The 21,174-nt window shown below is 41.4% G+C and overlaps 1 protein-coding gene, 1 non-coding gene and 1 pseudogene across 2 annotated transcripts in view; 1 reads left to right on the top strand and 2 right to left on the bottom strand.

Moving 5' to 3' along the window:
• Nucleotides 1–756: 756 nt before the first annotated feature.
• LOC139644289 (U5 spliceosomal RNA) lies at nucleotides 757–873 on the bottom strand. The gene has a single exon (XR_011695157.1). It is a non-coding gene; the product is annotated as a U5 spliceosomal RNA (small nuclear RNA).
• A 586-nt stretch (nucleotides 874–1,459) lies between these two features.
• LOC139644323 (U2 spliceosomal RNA) lies at nucleotides 1,460–1,633 on the bottom strand (annotated as a pseudogene).
• Nucleotides 1,634–10,870: 9,237 nt separating this feature from the next.
• The window catches only part of enc2 (ectodermal-neural cortex 2), a 38,379-nt gene continuing 28,075 nt past the window's right edge, over nucleotides 10,871–21,174 (top strand). The window contains exon 1 of the mRNA XM_071519678.1: nucleotides 10,871–10,996. The gene's annotated coding sequence lies outside the window, so the exon portion shown is untranslated. The remainder of the gene's footprint in view (nucleotides 10,997–21,174) is intronic.

Genomic DNA, 21,174 nt, shown 5'->3' on the forward strand with positions numbered 1-21,174 from the left:
ATTCTCGAAGCACAATAGCGGATCCGAAACTTACATCGAACCCTTTGTTGAAGGGAAGGGTCAAAATACAGTTCAAGTCCTTTGCCGTGAAACCTAATGCCTTTTGTATAAGCTTCCTGGAGAAGTCCATTCTGGACATCTCCAGGAGCCTTCCATCTTTTTCTTTCAATTTAAAACGCACGCTGTGGTGCCTCCGCATGCCGGCCTGGCCAGCCGACATGGTGGGGACACCACAAGTTAAAAACAATTAAGAAACCTAAACCACCACGTACAAAAACTACCAAAGAACTAAAAAAAGGGCGAAAAGGGAAGTGAAACAGTGAAATCACTCCTAAAAGGTAAAATACAAAACACTTGCCTTTTCTCGGGTGGTTTGGTCTTGGTGAAAATCTGAGTACAGGCAAGCAAGGACTCTGAACCAATGAATTCCTGTTCGTGAAAGAAATACAACCACCAAAATTGTAATTTTCACTTTAGGAATAAATATATTATCCTCCCAAGTGTGGGTAACAATCAATGCCACAACAGGCAAGAATTTTTACCACCAGCAGGAGGTGATCGCAGTCTTAACCAAATGGCCGAGAAGCGACAGCCCCCTGCCGTTGGCAGCACAAGGCCGCCCCTCCGGTCTGGTCCGTCCTCGTCGGGGTGTCGCAGTCTTTTACCATAACAATTGCTGGTGCTTAGCACCTCCGCCCACGGAGTCTCTGGCGTATCTGCTGACCTAGTTTTCTGTTTCCTTGCACAACTGTACAGGGCTCAGCCAAAGCACTAAGCCCGCCAAAAATACGTTTAACTCTTTGGTGTTACTCTCCACGGAAGTCTTTAGTAAAAGGCGAAAGACTTGTACGTTATGAAGAGAAATCAGAGTAAGTACAGCCTCTCTCCGCAAGAGCAGCCAAAGACCCTAGTCGTCTCGGTTAACAGCTTCACGGTGCTCCCCCCTGTTTGGCTAGCTGCATAGCAAAGTACAGGCCACACCTTTGCTGGCCCTCCACCCCGCCTTCTTGGTAGCTTAATCCAATCCGATGACCTGGAAATTCACGCGTTGCCATTGCGCGCAGGCTCCTGGAGCCACTGCAATGACTGGTCAATCCCCGTGCTCAAAATCACTGGTCTTGTTGTGTAAAAGTGTGCAAAGCTTGAGGGAAACAGGCCGTGCTTGTTTGTACAGCATGTCTGCCCGTCGGGGAATTGAACCCTTGTCCCCTGTGCAACAAGTAGGAAGACTGGCCACTGTACTAACCAGGAGCACACTCTTTCACACCCTGAGTAAGTTACCGATGAGAATAGATTTGCTAAGACAAACGGGGAGAAAACGCAGCACAGACTGCTTTGACCAATTTCCAGGCGCACAAAAATGCCATCCACTTTGTTCTTGGTCTTTCAGTCAAATATTAGGTATGACTTGCAGACTGGCTTTTCATGTTTTCAAATTTTGCTTTTCCACAGAGCGAGAGAAGGGTGCACCGTTCCCAGCGGCACTGCAATACCGGGTCGATGCGTGGAGCGAATGGAGCAAGCCCCTTTTTCCACTCCTGGTCCTAAAAATCTGTTTAATATGTTGTCCCCTTATAGAGGACGTATCAGATATTAAACTGATAACAGATTTTTTTTTTTGAAAAAAAATTATTGACACTTATTTCAGAAAGACATACGCTGTTTACAATCATACAATCATTTACACACATCTTTTTAAAATACAACAAACAAATAAATATGAGTACTCTGTAAAACCATGTTCTTATGTTTAAAACAATAAAAGCAATTGGTTTAAGGTGGATTACAGATAAGATAACATTGGTGTATTAGAAGTGGAGGAAAAAAGTAATTGTCTGTGTATATCAGTGTCCATTTTTGAGTGTCCATAAGACTGGGTCTTTCAAAGGGATGCATCAGGTATTCGTTGTGCAGGGGCGGGATGAGTCCCCAACAAGGATCAAATCATCCCGCTCTCCCGAACAGCTTTGGGTCTCTCGGAACCTGTTCCTGGTGCTCAGAGGGGCCCTCTCCCTTCTGCTCCTTCCCACCTACCACACCCGGAGAACCAGGCCGCCGCTGCCTTGACCCTTTATGTGTGTGGCTCCGGCTCCCACGTCCGAATGGGCATAGAGGCGATTCTTCTTTGTGACTGCGTCCTAGGCCTGCTGCCTGCAGCGACGGCTGCTTGCACCGCCACTGTGGCCATCTGCATGTGCTTCCTTACCAGCAGGTTTCTGGAGGTCCATATGGCGTCTTTGATGGCGGCCAGGGTGAGCCACTGTTTGGCAAAGTCTGCTGGTAATGTTTGTTCCTGGCCCACCCCGTACAGCGCTAGCTGTGCTGTCAGGACCTCCCCTGCTGGTAAGCACGGGAATTTTAGGGAGCCGGCCGTTGCCCACTGGTCTACAGCAGCACTGCACTCCCAGAGCAGATGCCTCACCGACTCAGGTGCGCCACACCCCGGTCGGGGGCAAGTTGAGAGCATTGCCATGCCCCGGGAGTGCATTACGGACCAGACTGGGAGGATCTCATGAGCCACCATCCACGACAGGTCCCAGAGTCTGTTCGGGAGGGCGGGATGGTTTATGTTGCGCCGAACTGTTGAGGGCTCGCCTATTGTGAGCCCGTGCACTGGATACATTGATTCCCGCTCCTGCACAACAGAGAGAAGAGAGCGATGGTGGGTTAAAATAGACAGCTCCTCTCGCTTCTCGGCCTTTTGGCTAAGACTGCGATCACCTCCTGCTGGTGGTAAAAATTCTTGCCTGTTGTGGCATTGATTGTTACCCACACTTGGGAGGATAATATATTTATTCCTAAAGTGAAAAGTATTAAAATTTTTGTGGTTGTATTTCTTTCACGAACAGGAATTCATCGGTTCAGAGTCTTTGCTTGCCTGTACTCTGTCAGATTTTCACCAAGACCAAACCACCCGAGAAAAGGCAAGTGTTTTGTATTTCACCTTTTAGGAGTGATTTCACTGTTTTATTTCCCTTTTTAGCCCTGTTTTTAGTTCTTTGGTAGTTTTTGTACGTGGTGGTTTAGGTTTCTTAATTCTTCTTAACATGTGGTGTCCCCACCATGTCAGCTGGCCAGGCCGGCATGCGGAGGCACCACAGCGTGCGTTCTAAATTGAAAGAAAAAGATGGCAGGATCCTGGAGATGTGCAGAATGGACTTCTCCAGGAAGCTTATACAAAAGACATTAGGTTTCACGGCAAAGGACTTGAACTGTCTTCCCTTCAACAAAGGGTTCGATGTAAGTTTCGGATCTGCTGCCTTCAATGTTGATAAACTGACTGACAATGCCTCAAAAGTGGTTATTGTCAGAATGTTCAATGAGACAGTGAATGCAGATGACATTTGTTTGTGGCTGGGAAGATATTGCACTGTTATGGGCCAGGCTACCAAAGTGAGAGATGAGGATGGCATTTGGACTTGCGCCTGGAGGGTCCCCATCCAACAATGGCAGGACCCCCAGGGCTACCAGGGCCTGAACATCTGCCATCAATGATAGTTCTGGGAGACAGAGGCTACATTCACTACCAGGGACAACCCAAGCTCTGCCGTAAGTGTGGTGAGCATGGGCACCTGGTAGAAGCGTGCCAAAAAATTGTTTGTGGGAAGTGTAGAGAAATTGGGCATGTTTTTGAGCAGTGTCCAAATGTCAGAAAGTGTAATCTTTGTGGAGAGTCAAATCACATCTTCATAGATTGCCCAAACTCCTTTGCCAACAAGCTAAAGGCTAACAAGAAGGCCGAGAATGAGGAACAAGATGTTGGACAAAGGGAGGCAGTTGGAGAGCAAATTGAAGAGGCTGGGCTAGAAGATTCAAATCTCCCACCAAATCCTGAGGTTGGAGGAGAGGGATCAGGTGAGAGGGGGAGGGGCCTGTTATTGCCCCACAAATGGAGAGTGCTGAGGGAGAGGAAGCAATGCAGGCAGAGAGAGGAGCTGGAAATGATGGCCCCCTCCCCAACGCCCAGCAAATCAAGAGGCCTGCCTCAGAATTGTCCTCTGAGACTCTTGGAACTTCAGAGAAGCGGGGGAGAGCTGTGTACTCCTCAGACAACTCGTCTGTGGAGGAGTCCAGAGTCTTCCTCTCAAATTCTCCAAACCAGGTCTTCTTTTTAAATGTAGCTCTGCAATCAACCCCTAAGGACTCGATACTGAACGCGGCATTACCCCCAAGACCAGCTGCCAGAATCCGGAAAGGGAATGGAGCTCAGACCTCTCCCCTTTCCCCCATAAAAGGAAAGGAAGAGCTGCATTCACAATTATTTGGTTAACTGCCTTTCTCTTATAGTTTTTTAACCCTGTTATCTTCATTCTTTTAAACTGTCATGCCTGTTTTTTTAAACATTATACACATGACCCTCATCATTTCCACCCTTAATGTGAGAAGTGTGAGGTCGGGAGTTAGAGCCACTACAGTTTTATCCTTTCTTAGTGCTTTTAATGCAGATGTGTTTTTACTCCAGGAGTGCGCCATACCGTTTTTAAAACACTATAGGGAATGGGAGGAGAAGTGGCCACATGAATCCATATGGAGCAGATCAAATGAAAACAGGAATGATGGAGTGGCCATTTTAATTAAAAACCCCTCTATTCTGGTGAAGGGCAACACTGTGGTGAGAGACGGGCGGGCACTTTTAGCACATCTGACGTACATGGGAAAGGATTTTAACGTACTAAATATTTATGGTTTTAACAACAGAAACGACAGGTATGACCTTTTAGAAGACCTGCAGTCCCACTTGCTGGGTAGGGCACTGCTGGTGGTAGGAGGGGATATTAACTGTGTTTTATCCAGCAAGGATAGGAAGGGGGGAGGATTTTAAAATTGATAAAACGTTTATTGCAGGGTTTATGCAGGGATTTTAAACTCCAAGACTGTTTTAAAATCATGCATCCCGGAGAGGAAGGCTTCACCTGGTTCAGTGGTGATGGCAACAGAGCCTCTCGCATAGACTATATTTTTACAAGGGACTGCCCGCCAACCGATGCTAGATTGACCCGTTTTCTTCTCTGATCACATAATGCTCTCCTGCACCCTCTCACCTTTTTCGGGTTTGACAACAGGAAGTGATCTGTGGAAGCTCAACTGCTCCCTGTTAGAGGATAGGGAGTTAGTTAGCCGGTTCAGGGAGCAGTACAAAGAGTGGCAGACCCTTCAAGACTTGTACGACACACGTGCACACTGGTGGGAAATGGTGAAGGGAAAGACCCAGACATTTTTAGAAAGGCAGCTAAGAGGAAAAAAGATAAGGAAAACAGACACATGCTGGGACTGCAGAAGCGACTACAGCACTATTTTAAACTACAGCAACAGGGCATGGATTTTAGTGAAGATATTAAACAAGTCAAAACAGAAATGTCAGTTGTAGCAGACATTAAAAGTAAGGGTGTCATTCTAAGAAGTAAGGAAAGGGAGATCGAGGAGGGGGAAAAGTGTACCAGATATTTTTTTTAAGAAAATTGTCAACAAAGGGGGGGGGGGGGTATTTTACAACTAAAAAAAGAAAGTGGGTACACAGCAAACACAACAGAAGAAATCAAAGACACTATAGAGACCTTCTACGGGGATCTTTACAAGGAAAAAAATATTAAAATAGACACCATGACAGAGGTTTTAAAATTCACTGACAAAACAGTAAAGGATAGTGTGCCTTTAACCCAAGATTTTACCCTTTTAGAGTTAGATAAAAGTGTTAAAAATTTTAAGAAAGGGAAGTCCCCAGGAGAAGATGGGCTTCCCTTGGACTTTTAGGGACATTTTAGCACCGGACCTACTTTTTGTTTTCATGGATTTTGAACAACTAGACAGACTTAGAGCAGGGATAGTGACTCTACTTCACAAAAAGAATGACAGGACTGAACTGAAAAACTGGAGACCTATCACCCTCTTAAATCTTGACTGCAAACTTTTTAGTAAACTTTTATCTGCTCGTATGTCCCTGGTTTTAGAGGAAGTGATTCACCCGGATCAAGCCTGTGCCATCCCGGGGAGGAAGATCACCGACAGCCTCGTACTGATCCGAGACACCATCTGTTATGCGAGAGACAGAAATATCCGGCTAGTAGTCCTAAATTTAGATTTTGAGAAAGCCTTTGATCGGATCTCGCACCAGTACCTTTTCCAGGTACTGCAAAAAATGGGGTTTCCAGAAAGGTTTATAGCCTGGGTTGGATTGCTGTACCGGGACATTACCAGCAGATTTGTTGTTAATGGGCATCTAACAAAAGCAGTCAACATACACTGCGGTGTCCGTCAGGGTTGTCCGTTATCAGCCCTCCTCTACGTTACCTGTATAGAGCCGTTGGCACAGATCTTGAGAAGGGACCAAAGAATCAATGGGGTGGCAATCCCGGGGAGCGGGGGATTGACCACAAAATGTGCAATATATATGGACGATTTTAACATTTTATGTACTGACCTTTTATCTGTCAACAGGACACTGGACTTGACTGACTGGTTCGGACAGGCCTCTGGGTCAAAGCTTAACCGAGATAAGACTCTTTTTACGGAGAGCAACCGAGATGACAGGACTCCCCTTGATTGTGACTCAGACTGACCAAAAAATACTGGGGGTTAAATTTGATAGGGAGGGGGGAGGAAAAGGAAACTGGCCAGATGTGGTAGGGAAAGTTAGACTAGGTACTGGGGACTTAGAAGACTGACAATGGAAGGAAAGGTTTTAATCATTAAAGCAGTGATTTTACCTTTGCTTTTATTAATCACTTCTGTTTTTAACCCACCACGAAGAGTGCTTTTAGATCTGGAACGCGCCATCTTTTATTACTTGTGGGGGTGCAAATGGGAGAGGCTGAGAAGAGAGGTGATGGGAAAGCCGAAAGAGAAAGGAGGAAAGGGAGTCTCGGACCTACACCAGTTTTTAGGAAACCAATACAGCACCCTGCACATCACCTACGCCACAGCCCCATCCAGAGATCACAAAACGACAGCAATGGCACGATTCTGGATGGGGTCCTACCTCAGACACTTAAAAGTTTTATCCATTGATCTTAGAGTACCTGTGTCTTTTCACCTGCCACCGGCCTACGCTTTTAACCAGAAATTTCTAAAGCATTTTAAACTAGAGCAAGAGGAGCTGTCTATTTTAACTCACCATCGCTCTCTTCTCTCTGATAAGAACAGATACTACACTTGACCTCTAACTCACTTGCTAGGTTTTCTGGCTCACCAAGAGGCTGCTTCCAAGCCAGTGTACCCTGCTCAAACAATTGGCCGCAACCCCAGTCTCATGACCTGGAATTGCCCACAAGTGTGCATAGTTCATCTAACAAGACTGCTCCGAAGTAGGACACCCAACTACTGACAGTAGTCCTACTGACACTGTGGCAACACAAACACCAAAACCACAGTGCCATAGCAGCACCCAAAAGGCTAACCAAAAGGCTGCACATCCCTAGTGCAACCGAAGGCTGGCCACACCAGCACATTACAAAGATGACACTGGCACACACAAAGACCAAACTGTTATAACAAGAGCAGGTAACTTACAAGCCTTCAGGAAAGCACTTACCAACTGTAAGCCATTAACACTAGCAATATCTAAAGCCATCATAGCTCATGCTTACCCAAGCCAAAATTGCCCAACCCTCAACACTAGCCACAATCAACCACAAAACAGAGCCACCAGAAGAAGCCTAATTACAAAAAAACCCCCAAAAGGACCAAAACATGGCTACAGTGCACCCAGCAGACATGGTTCGGGCAGCCTACCCAAACGGAGCTTCCCCACTAGCTACCTAACAGTTAACTATCTAAATTCAACCCTAGTCTTCATGTGACTACTTGTGGTGGGTATTTATGCACTAAAACCCGCTGGTGCGAGAAAAGCGATCGGCAAGCCGACAACCCTCTCGAGACCAGGGACGTGCTCCCGAGACAACTGCTCTTTCCACGTTTGTCACAACGCTACCCAAAGGAAACCAGTGAAACCCAAAGGGGAAACACTGCTATGCCTAACAGGGGAAATACACAATACTGCTCCAGTAACCAGTACTGCTACTACACCAAGGCCAATCAACACTTACCTAGGTCCCCACCAATAAACATCTCCAGCACCGGCGGATGCCAGAGATGGCTCTCCCCTCACCCAACACCACAAACTACTGGCAAATATAAATGATACTGGGCAACCAACGAAACAGGAATACCTTACCAGCGGGGACACAACAGAAAGCCAAACCATAGCACAAACTAAGCCAACCAAAACCAAATACTCTGACGTATAACTCTGTATATGTTACAACTCAGCTCAAGGAAGTAACAGTGAGGGAGTCATATGCCAAAGTAAAAGTTAAAACAATGATTTATTAACTAAAACTAAGGGGTAAACAAACTACATCAAACCAAAAGAACAGAACAAAAGATGTGCATAGGTGAGGAGGGAGAGAGACACTGATAGTCTGAGGCCTTCTTAAGCCCAAGGAGTTCACCGGGCCCAGGTGCACTCCATCAGTCTGATGATTCCACCCACCAGACTCCTGCAAGATGCAGAGCCAGGAGAGTGGGAGGGTCATCACAATATTATATGTATTTTTTTTATTCTTTCAGTGTCATGTGACTTGGAATTCCATGCCCATTGCTTTGTGTGGCTATTGTAATGCTGTTGTGTGGCCATTGGAGATTGTGTGGGATTGGGACGAAGACCAGTTCTCGGTCGATACGTTAGTCACTGTTTTTAATATGTAGCCACTATAATGAAGGCTTTTTATATTTTTGTACCCGCAGACAGAGTACCGTAGTTTTTCTTTGGGGAATCCATGCCTGTATTTCCTCATATGTACCTTACGTGACTGGCAAGGAATATCCCTAATATATTTTTTGAGTATTGTACCCGCTAACCACAGAACACCTGTTTTTGCTGTCTTCTTGTACCTCAGATCCAAGAAGTGCTCCTTTCTTACTCTTTTTTCAAGTAACAAATGTTTCTGTTCTAAAAGAATATTCTTCTATCTTTTGTAGATAAAGAAATAAGAACCTGGCACAATAAGGTTTTGAGGCAGGTACAGTAAATGCAATTTGGATTTTGATGTTCATTAATGAAACATCTCATAATAGAATACTATGGATCTTTTTTTCAACCCATTCAGACCAAATAGGCATCTGATCTTCGCACTGGACTTTATATATCGATTTTATATATGTTGGGAAATAACAATCGCTTTACTGTGACAGGCTCAGCCTACGGCTCATTCTCTGTGAAGTCCTTTGAGACGTGCATGTGATAAACGGCTATATAAATAAACAAACTTGAACTTGAGCTCTGCTTTTTCTGTTTCTCAGATCAGTTTATTTGGTGTGGAGTAAAAAATTGTCAAAGTAAAACTTGTTTTGTTAAAAAGATGTCATAACATAAAAATAAGACATATATCGTCTGCCCTCCACTCTTTCAGAATATTATTAACAAATACAGAAGATCATAAATAGGCTTTTAATTTGTGAAGAATTTAAATGTCCAGTGTTTGTGGTTAATTTATATGGAGGTCAAACAGTCTCATAAGGAGGCAAAAACTAATAGAAATAGGCATTAAATAGATGTTTAAAAGACTGATTTGTATCTGTAACCCACATTTCTAAAAAAAACAAAAAAAACAAAACGATTTTTAAATATGCAAAAACATTTGCTAATAAATGTTTTTCAATTTCCATTAGTAATCATTTGTACATAAAATACATATTTTCATATTTTCACACATCTCCATTTCCAAGGCATGATGAGTCCTTATTATTAATTAATTATTAATTTGCATTTTTGGATGTAAATATATTTGTGAATCTCCATCTGTTTTCTTTTCTTTATCTTTCTTTTTTATGTGGATACTTTGGAGACTGTTCCTGCACAAATGCGCTACTGTAGCCAGAATAACCAAGAAAAAAAAATCCGGATTCAGTTCAGCCTTCAAAATAAAGTGCTACTGATAAAACGTGAAAAATGTAGATTTAACCTCATTTCTTTTTATTTAATCATAAAACGATGATGGAGAGCTCAGATTAATGATTTGTGTCATAATAATGTAAAAAAAAAAAAAATACCACAGTAGCCTACTTACCAATTTAAACTAAAAAGGCTATGCAGCAGTTGAATATGCTTAATTGGTCATTGCACGATTCACCTTTCATTTCTGCTGCACAAACGCTATGGCAAAATACTCATGCCACGTGTGCTTTAACAACAAATTAACATTTAGGCCCAAGTGGTCATAGGAAAATTGTATTCCACTGCAGTCTCCATATATTTGCAGCTGGCCTACCCTGCTGTACATGTGCGTTACATACACAAGGGGGAGATGTTGGCTTATAAAAATCGTTCACTAACGTTCAGTCATGACAAAAACGGTTTCGTTTAGACATCATGTACCTCTGGTTACCACCTGTTTAAAATATTTCTTCTTTTACACATCATTATTTTCTTCTTTTTATTCGATTTGAGCAAATTTGTGATTGTATGAATGTTAAAAGTAAAATAGCCAGCAGACTGTTAAAATCACTACAGTCTATCAACGTGCTATTGTTATGCTGCCGCCATCAATACCAACTCCCCGGTGTAGCTGATTGGCCGATACAACTGTCAAAATACCGCCTACTTTGAGAGAACTCATTTTATTGGTCGGGGATTAAGTTTTGCATGAGATAAACTCCGAGGACTGGTCGAAGAAAACGTCATTCGCGTTCGGTAAAACCGTCTATATCCCGCCTAAATTTCAGATTCTCATCATCCAATTGGTCGAGAGGACAGCTCGGCATTAGGTTGACACTAACGATTGGTCGGGAAGACGTCAGTCACGTTGAAGTCGAAAGTAATTGGTTATTTGTTCCCGTGCAGATTTCAGCTTTCCCTTCCAAAACCAGTCCGACAGGCAGGGACAGACAGACATACTTCAGCTATTGTCACAGAAATATCATGTTTTTATCAACTAACGTTAACGTTAAGCCGATGCTTTACACTCACTGGATTTAACTTTACATCTAAGGCGTAATTAATGTGAGTACAAAAACTTTTATATTCATGTTTCTTATGCAGACAGCCAAATGCAGACACAAGTGGATTCGGGGAGTGCTGCCTTAACTGTTGTCAGAGAAATTAACTTAACGTTAATGTTTTTATCAGCTAACGCCGGCGTTAAAACGGCAACTCGCATTTATTGTGTTTACTCATTAAAGCGCCGTTAATGTGAGCATTACGCCTTTGTATCCATATCTGTTATCTGGCGATTCTTCCCATGTTATTATGAAGGTTTATAGACTGGTTTGAGAGAGAAGTAAACTGGTTCAGTGTGGCCATCAACGCTGAAGTTGGTGCATAGAAGAGCTATCTCTACCTCATTGTTGCCCAAATGAACTTGTCTGATATTTTCTCAGCCGTCAAATATTTTGCTCTCCCGTTTGGAAAAATCGACAGACACAGCCAAGTACATAGTTAAATCAGCCATTGATAACATGGTCATTACTATCTACTCCCTAACCAGAACAGCGCACTAGCTTGTATTGCTGTGCGTATGGAATGTGAACAAGTTATCCAGTTATTAGCCTGCAAGCTAACGGATGCTAGCCATCTTCCAATGGCAGGAGACTTTCCATTTGGACCAACTTGTCCCATTAAAACCTATTACAGAGGCTCTCTAGTGTTGGCAGCTACAACACTAATATGTGATCATCCTTCTTTTGTCCATGGTTTTCTGGTAAGAGTAGGTTACCCCTATGCTTTACCTAGCCTCTGTGGGTAGCCTATTTGTGGCTCTGTATTCTGTGATTATGCAACCGTGCTGGTTAATTATTCAAAAAGTAGGATTTGCACACCACAGTCTAGTCAACAAATTGTGATTTAAGCAAGCTATCTTGACCATTGGAGACAAACTATAGACACTGACAGACTTACACCGACATAACAGAGTAGACCGTTTTCTCTTGATTTCTGGATATGGATCAATAGTGACTGATGCAGATGTGTAGGAATGCTACTTTGTTGTTTAGACAAACACACACACACAGATATTTTATGTGGTCTATTTTGATTGGAGGCATGATTTTCAGATAACTTGCTTGTTATTATGAACAAACAGATGATGTGACTGTTTTAACAATATTGCCTATTTGATACATTTATATATAACAAATCTTAAGTCCAGCCTTTCGTTGTCTTTGTCAAAAAGACAACCCCGAAAGAGATGAATTGTGTCTACAGAGCATATGGGAATACTAGTTAGTTTCTCTTTTGAAAGAAGCTGTGCGTACACACACGCACACAAAAACACACACTAGAAACAGACTATTGCCCTATGGACACGTGGTAGCTAACTTACTGTAGATTGTCCCTGTACTTGATTTTTAGCTTGCATGTTTCCAAAGCTCTTGTGCTTTATTGATTAGTTGTCAGTGAGCTAAACAAACAGATCAATAGCTAAAGCACTGGACTGATCAGCGGGGGTGTTGTGGGTGGTGGTTGGGGGAAGCAGGTACTTGCAGATGAATAGACTCGATTCAGAAATAGACCTAGAAAAGAGTACAGTAAGGCAGTGATTCTCAACCTTTTTCATATCATGGACCCCTAATTTAGTCCACATTAGAGCCACAGACCCCCCATTTGATGAGATTTTGTCTCTTGAACCCAAATCTGAGGATATTTTTATTGTCAGATATGATTTTGTCCAGAATCCCATGACTATCTGTATTGTAGGTAGAGAGATAACCGTGAAACTATGATCAGAACAGTCATTCTTCTACATTCCCTAATTGTGTTCACTTCTTGTAAATGAAATAATGGTGAAGTTTAACAATTCATCACTTTGCTGGGGACCCCCTGGAACCCCCTCAAGGACCCCTGGTGGTCCCCGGACCCCACGTTGAGAACCACTGCAGTAAGGTAGATTAGAATAGATCTACACTAGAATTGGAATAGAGTAGAATCGGCCTGCATAAGGTAGAATAAAAGAGGTAAAAAAATCAACTTGCCAAAAGTCTGTCAGCAGGATATCTCAAAAACTTATGACTGGATTGCCATTAAATTTTCCAGACATATCGGCAAGTAGCAGTTGATCAACACGATTACTGTTTTTTAGCCATAACTAATTGGAGTAGAGACTTGATTCCAAATCCTAAGGGTGTGTTTGCAGGGTCGAGAAATCAACTTCACCAGAAATTAATGTTACAGAAATGATATCTTCGGGTGTAACAACAAGTTAAATTATTCAGCTGTTGGTGGTTTTTGCTCTCAGAGTGCCTTCTCGTTTATTTTGTCTAAAGTATTCTAGCCCAACAAACATGAGATGTTTGAAACCGAGGCGTTTAAATGTGATAGGCGTCACTGTAGCAGTTGATTTACTCCCTTTGTTTTACTTGCATGCCTGTTTGTGTTAAGAGTCTATATTATAGGTTGGCTTGTATTGCTTAGTTTGTGTTGTATTAGGGCTGGGCGATAATTCAATATTATAATTTATCATCTTTCAGTGGAATCATATTGTGATGATATGAAGATATTTTGATATCGTGACACACATTTCTGCTGTCTGAATTGATGATGACAAGCACATTTTACTTAAAAACTCTGATAAAATGAGGTATGGTATGGATATTATTTGAAAATTTCAGTTTTGTTTGACATCACACCTAACATTACCATTCGGTTCAATGAGATGAACATTCATTTGATTATTTAACATGATTTTGCATACATGAACCACTTCGTGATATATATTGATATCGAGAAAAATCCTTATGATTATCATGATATTGATTTCAACCATATCGCCCAGCCCTATGTTGTATTGCTTGTGGAAATTTGAATGTAAAGCCATGCTGGTACTGTTAAATGTTTACATATATGTTTTAACCTGTTTTAACCAATCACAGCATAATGAATGCGCTCTGATTCTTCTTTTGAAAGCTAAATTAAGGCTTCACTGTTAATAATGTTGTTGTCATTTTATAATTGGACCAAGCCTATCACATTTCATTTAGACCAGTGGTTCTCAACATGGGGTCCGGGGACCACCAGGGGTCCTTGAGGGAGTTCCAGTGGGTGCCCAGCAAATTGATGGATTTCATCATTATTTAATTAACAAGAAGTGAACACAATTAGAGAATGTAGAAGAATGACTGTTTTGATCATAGTTTCTCTGTGATCTATCTACCTACAATACAGATAGTCATGGAATTCTGGACAAAATCATATCTGACAATAAAAATATTCTCAGATTTGGGTCCAAGAGACAAAATCTCATCAAATGGGGGTCTGTGGCTCTAATGTGGACAAAATTAGGGGTCCTTCATATGAAAAAGGTTGAGAATCACTGATTTAGACCTAGATCTTTGAGACGGAACAAATTGGCTAGCGAGACACTAGATGGTGTTGAAGACTTCTGTACAAAACAACCTTCTTCTTTTTTGCGTTCGTTGCCAAGCGGCTGCTCTGTGGCTCAAACTTTCACCCTTCCTCCTTTGGTCTTAGCATCATGTAGAAGGCACCATCAAAGTTCCAATAAAGTTCCTTTGTTTTCCCGAACCGCAGCTTTCGGGAGCTGGGAGCTACAGTTAGAGCTAAAGCCGAGGGTCCACTGGACATGAGACCTGTCAATCACTAGGAGAACAACCCCGTTTTATAACCGCTTTATCCCGTTAATGACAGAATTATTTTCAAAACCACATACGGACACACATTAGAAGAAGTGAAACTAGCCACTGAGACCATAACCTCTCGTCAAAAAAATTTATCGGCTATCGGAAGTTAGAGGAATTGCTGTTTGCCGCCACTTCCTTATTGGCTTCATTCTTCATTCTTCATTTCTTTCATATAAAATAAGAAATAATAAGCTAAATTGCTGACGCTTTTTTCAACCGGCGTAGATAAGCTGCAAAAAAAAATCGATACAGCTGAGTATTGCAATATTTTTTTCCATGATACTGTATTGATTTTCCAGCCCCTCGTATCGATACATAAAAAAAAAATGATTCATGTTTTAAACGGATTTAAAATGTCCTTAAATTTCCCTCAAATCCCTTTGAATTAAATAGTTTTGACTCAATTTGTCCGCTGAGTTATCAATATAATGTGATGTACATATTAGACTAACCAGGTGGTACACAGCAAGTTGTATTTTCAGCTCTATTTTTAAATTTTCAGTAAATTGCAATGTATCGCAATATGTATCGTATCACAATGTATCGTGATACAATCGTATCGTGACCCATGTATCGCGATGCGTATCGTATCGTGAGGACAGCAGAGCGCGAGAGACGGGACAGAAGAGAGACGGGACAGGAGAAAGAGAGAGAAGGAGAGAGAGAGACGGGACAGGAGAGAGAAGTCGATGCTCTTCAAAGATGACTCTTTTTGCCGCCAATTTTTTGCTAATGTTCCAAATATAAATGGGAGAAGTAAAGGGTGGAACAGGGAAACATCAGAGGGACTTCTATTTTAGGAGGGTGTGTTAAAGCCCCAGTATGCAAGTGTTATGACCATGAGAAACTGGGGCATTTCCTCATTATTTAAACTGATCTTTGTTTCCATCATTATTGGATCTCAGTTCTGTGAGTGCAGTAGTACTCAGGAGAAGACTAAAATATGCACTTTGTTCTTGTAGCCTATTTATTTTTAGGCCTATTTATTTATTTTTTTTTATCATATTTTTGTTTTAGACTACTTATTTCCTACAATTAAAAAATTCTCAGTTTTTCAATTGAACATTGGGCCTGTCATAATAATGTTTATTCATGTTTTGTCATGCTTTCATAAACATTTTTAAGGTTTGTTTAGTAATTACCGAAAAATTTCTCTTGCCGCTGCAAACATCCCTTAGCAGGCTACTTTTCATATCTGGCTGGCTGCTCAAAAATTCGGGGAACCCCCTGATTATTAAATTCAGAAAGATATGCCACTGACTGCATTTAAAGGAAAAAATCTGTGCCGCTGTGATTCCAGCCTTCAAAATAAAAGCACACAATTTGCTACTTTTGAAAAACAAAGAATAAATCCTATTTGGATGTACAGAGCAGCAAGACTCATTTCAGTGGAGTCATTAAATATGAGGTGAAACTCCAGCTGTAAAATAGGACACTAGTAATAAAGTCACGCTTTCACAATAGAGGAGTAAGCTATCTTAATTAGAGCAGAGAGCCGACAGATACGTCTAGTGTAGAGGTTATATATCACCATGCAAAAAACATGGATTGGTACTTTTTGCATGGAAAATGAGTTTTGAAAGCCCAAACCAGAGATCTCACCTGGCCACGTATTCATCGAGTCATTGGTATTGATCAACCCCAGCAGATATGTTCTCGACAAGCGCCCCGTCTAATTAGCAGTTTAGTGCCACGTCTGCCGGCTACATTTTTATGAACATAACAAATGGTGCAATAATAACAGTTGTGTCACCCAGGTCCTCAGTTTCGTGGCATTCTGCTTTGTCTAAATTCCATTTTAAACCCTTTTCCTGTGAAATCCATCTGATTTCTGCAATGGCTGCAACAGGGCCATAAGGTCTAGGCCTATACACTCTTTACTAACACACACACACACACAAAACACAGCTTCTGACTCACTTGAGTAGTGCCCCTTGTGCATGAATACATTCACACAAGTTACTCTCTCTCTCTCTCTCTCTCTCTCTCCCTCTCTCCCTCTCTCACACACACATGCACACACCTCCGACTCTCCCGAAATAGGGCCTCTTGGTCGTGAAATGCGTCTGTGCACACTTGCCGCCTTACTCAATCACATACACACACTGGAAGTGGCACTAGGCAACCAGTCCAGTGGTGCAGCTACGCTAGCAGTGGGTAAACAAGCCCAGGCTCACTGACTACCAGCGTCTATACAAGGCCAGGGTCTATTCAACTGCCCTGTTGATATTCCACTGGTGAGCTGAGCTAGCCTGAGACAGGGGAGTGTGTATGAGAGAGAGAGAGGGAGAGGGAGAGAGAGATCTTAAGGTAAGCACTAGGTTGCTAAACTACAGCTAAGACTGTCCCTTCACATGCAGCACCTAAAGACAGGGTCCCCACTGGTCCTGGAATTCCCGGATTAGCATGGAATTTTGAAAGGTGTATTTTAGGTGATTGTTGGACTTCACAGGAATAAAGCAGAGTGTTTTTAGACTGAAGTGGCCGATAGTCAATATTTAACGCCAATATTCAATTTCCTGCCAAAAATGTTATTCTTGTCAGGGTGGGAAAAAAAAAAAATCTTTTTCATTTTTCAATTAAGGGTTGTTGTTTTATGTAGCCTATAGGAATGTGATATGTTGTATTGAAAGGTTCTGCAGTGATGTCATAAACAAGAATAATTTGGTAACACTTTACAATAAGCATTAACTAACCCTTAATTAACAGTTAACTAATGTGTCTGGTAATACTTTAGTTAACATGAACACCATTAGTAAATTATTACCAGACACGTTAGTTAACTGTTAATTAAGGGTTAGTTAATGCTTATAACCCTTAATTAATGTAGGGTAAACGTCCCTATTAAGCCCACGTACCATATAAGCCCACTTGCAACTTCTGAGTCAAATAAAAAAAAAAACGACATCATCATTTTTTGCTGTGTGATGTTTCTTCCAATGAAGATGCTTGTTATATAAATTACACTTTTTATTGTAAGCCGATCAGATTTGTCGATATTGAGTTATCGACGCACATGTGTGACATGCGCCTGCTGATCCCAGAAGAAGTTGCAAAAAAACTTTGGTGATTTTGGTACCCTCAGAACATTACATTTTTTGCATATTTCTACTCCTGTTTTTGGTAAATACTCATTTGTTATCAAAATTTAAGTGATTAGTGTTTTGAATAAGACATATGTTAGAATATTACTTGAATTAGAAATATTGTTTCTTTTGAAATCAAAATATGAGTTTTAGCATGCTAGCAAACAGACCACATGCTGCATCAGTACAGTAGCTGCATAGTATGGTTCACTGCATTGACATAAAGCATGATAAGCATGTATAGTTTACATTTTTGTATGCAGTTTATATTATTATACTGTTAAATAGACAATAAATGTGTTTGTTTATCTTTATTTATTTTTTAATTAACATTTTTACCTGGTGGGCTTAAAGGGGACACTAGCAAAAAAATCACACTGTCTGGGGTGGATGTAAATGAGTATAGCTAATTACTTCTCTGCATGATCAATTTATACTTTTCATGTTATGTTAGTGCACCATATATAGATTTATTTCATATAGTTGGTTTTTTAATGTCATGTGCGTATAATAAAATATTCTGTCTTTTAACCATAAATTCACTGATGTTCCCTTTAAGCCCATCTGCTCCCATTAAGCCCACTTGACTGTGTTGCAATAGGGATTTTCTCCCTTTTGACCTTTGAACCATTTTCCTCCCTAATTTTGACCTCATCAGCTCCATAATCCACATAGTTAATACCCATATTTAAATATCAGTGATATTGCATAGATTAATTCATTCTGGATAGGCCTATATTCTATCCTAACATTAACAATATTTTTATTTTTTCAAACTGTTTTTCTTTCAGTCAGTCGGTCTTCAGAAATCTTCGTAAAAATATCTGCACTTTTAACCAGCTGGCTGGACCAGAAATTTTGGCCAATTTCAAATGCCAACAGCACTCCATAGGATAGAGATACAGACAAAATGACAACACATATTGAAAGATGAAGTATTGAAGAGTAATTTCCACTATAGTTTTGAATTTGTTCATAAATAGTTTTTTGGCTACATTCCAAAGAAGATATGTTGTAAGTTTAGCTTTTTCTGTGTTGACAACACAGCAAAAAAGGCTGGTCACGCCTATTTCAAATGCCATTTACAGGCCATAGGATAGGAGTGGAGACAAAATGAAAATAGCTATTGAGAGCTAAGAGATTACAGATTTGAATAGAACAAGTTTGTATTGTTAAGATTTTTTATATATATATTTATTTATCAACAAATCATGAAGTGGGCTTATTTGGAACACCCATGGGCTTAAAGGGTACGTTAGGTACCCATTAAGCCCATGCCAGACTTTTGACATATTTTGACAAATTAAACAATAAAAACATTAGAAATTGGTATAAATGAATTATTGACACTTCAAATGAGAGATTAGACTTTCATTTTAAAATACAGTAAACAATAAAAAGCCAACAGAGAAGGTGAATAAAACAAGTTTAAAAAAAAAAAAAAATGTTTTCAATTGTGATTTAAAAGCAGTGACAGACTCAGCCCTTTATTCTCAGGAAGGTCGTACCATAACTTGGGGGCCCTCACCGCAAACGCTCTGTCTCCCTCGGTCTTAAGTTTAGACTTTGGAACTGACAGCAGAGCTTTTCCAGTCGATCTCGGGGAGTGTTGTTGCTCAAGAGGTGTTCAAAGTTGTGAGATATAGGCTAGGCTGGAGCCAAGCCGTGAACAGTTTTGAAAGTCAGTGATAACGTTTCAAAAAAATCAATTCTGTACACAACAGGCAGCCGGTGAAGAGAGGCCAAGATATGGGGGGGGGGGTAATATGGTCTCTTCTCTTCGTTTTAGGTAGCAGCCTAGCAGCAGCATTTTGTACAAGCTGTTGACGAGACAGAGCTTTTTTGGCTTGGGCCAGAATACAGTGAATTGCAATAGTCCATATGTGAAGAAGTGAGTGCACAGATCAGTTTCTCTAAATCAACTTTATTTCAGAAATATCCCTAGAAGCATGATTGCAGAAATTTTTGAATTCTTCAAAATTCAAGTCTGAGTTGAAGGCAACTCATTGATGGGAAGAAATTCATAAATAGTTTGGATGTTAGTAGGTGGGCCAAATGTCACCACTTGCGACTTGTCATCATTCAGTTGCCTGGGCAGATATTAGGGAATCGAAGCAACCGGCAGCATTGGGTTTCACAGGGAGATGCAACTAACTATAAACAGCATAACAATCATTTTGATTATTTTCAATATATTGCAGAGTTAATCCATCTGTTAATATAGGCTAGTCCTCTGTGTTTTTCATGTAGCAGTGTTTCTCAACCTAGTCCTGAAGGCCCACCTGTCCTGCAAGGTTTTTGCTCCAACTAGATTTGGATCAGGTGTCCAAGAACAGTGCTGGAGCCAAAGGGACAGGTGGGCCTCGAGGAGTGGTTTTGAGAAATACTGTTCTATAGCACAGCTCCACTCATCTCCTCACCACCAGTACCTGTAACCCCCCCCCCCCCTGTCCCCCCTTGCTAGCTGCTATCATATAATCTGTTGTTGTCTGTATTTATCAGCCCTCTATAGCCGCGCAGGGATGCAGAGCCCCCCTCACCTCCTGACTGTCAGTGCCTGTGCCTGGGTCAGCAGTCTCTGTCACCGTAAGTTAGCCTGCCACTGGAATGAAGCCACCAAAAACCCCTTGTACGTTCCTTTAGCCCAGACCTTTTCTCCCTACCTTCCAACCATCCATCCATGCCTCCGCTGCCTCTTTCTGCCATCAGCCGGCCTGCTCAGGGGAACAAAGCCCCTCGTGTCCTCTTTATTTCTCCATCCTTTCCTCCTCCAGATGGCTGACCCTCAATACATTTGTCCTTCTAACCCATTCTGACTAGGTATGCACCAAATAATTGGCCTATAGACGTTATAAATGGGTCAATACACCTGTTGTTTATGTTCATCTGCTATTTGATCAGTGATTGAATGCAGGCACTTTTTAATTGACAACGGGCCCATCGGTTCTTGAAGTGGCCTTGCTGTTTTTAGTTTCAAAGACTTGGTCAATTCATTTCAGTCCTTCAGAGTCAGAGAGCTCACACATATTGATTTCTGCCGTTATGGATTTCATAGATTAGGAGCAGTTTAATGTATTGGAGCCTGTGCTGCCTCTATGAAAACCTTTTTCATGTGCTACCAGCCGTATCAAGTTCACTTTAGTATGTACTATGTATGGATAAAAACTTTGATTTACTTCCACATGGTTAGGCCAGCAGTGTCCTGCAGCCAGAAGAACAATCTGTTAAACACAGCACTAGATTGAAATTGTTCTGTTTATGCTGGCTGTGCAGTTGTAGCCTACATGATGTGCAGTTGTTTATACAAACTCAAATCATTACAGTTCGTCTGTTACAGAATCAGTAATCTAATCAGAATCACTTGCACTTATTGTGAGCCGCTTTGGACGAAAGCGTCTGCTAAATGATGTAATGTAATGTAATGTAATCAGCCCCAAAAACCTAATCGGTGCATCCCTAA

This window comes from Centroberyx affinis, unplaced genomic scaffold (assembly GCF_046629955.1).
Source record: "Centroberyx affinis isolate AG114_WGS23_722 - 3 ecotype Tasmania unplaced genomic scaffold, CSIRO-AGI_Caff_v1 ptg000721l_1, whole genome shotgun sequence".
NCBI classification, from domain to species: domain Eukaryota; kingdom Metazoa; phylum Chordata; class Actinopteri; order Beryciformes; family Berycidae; genus Centroberyx; species Centroberyx affinis.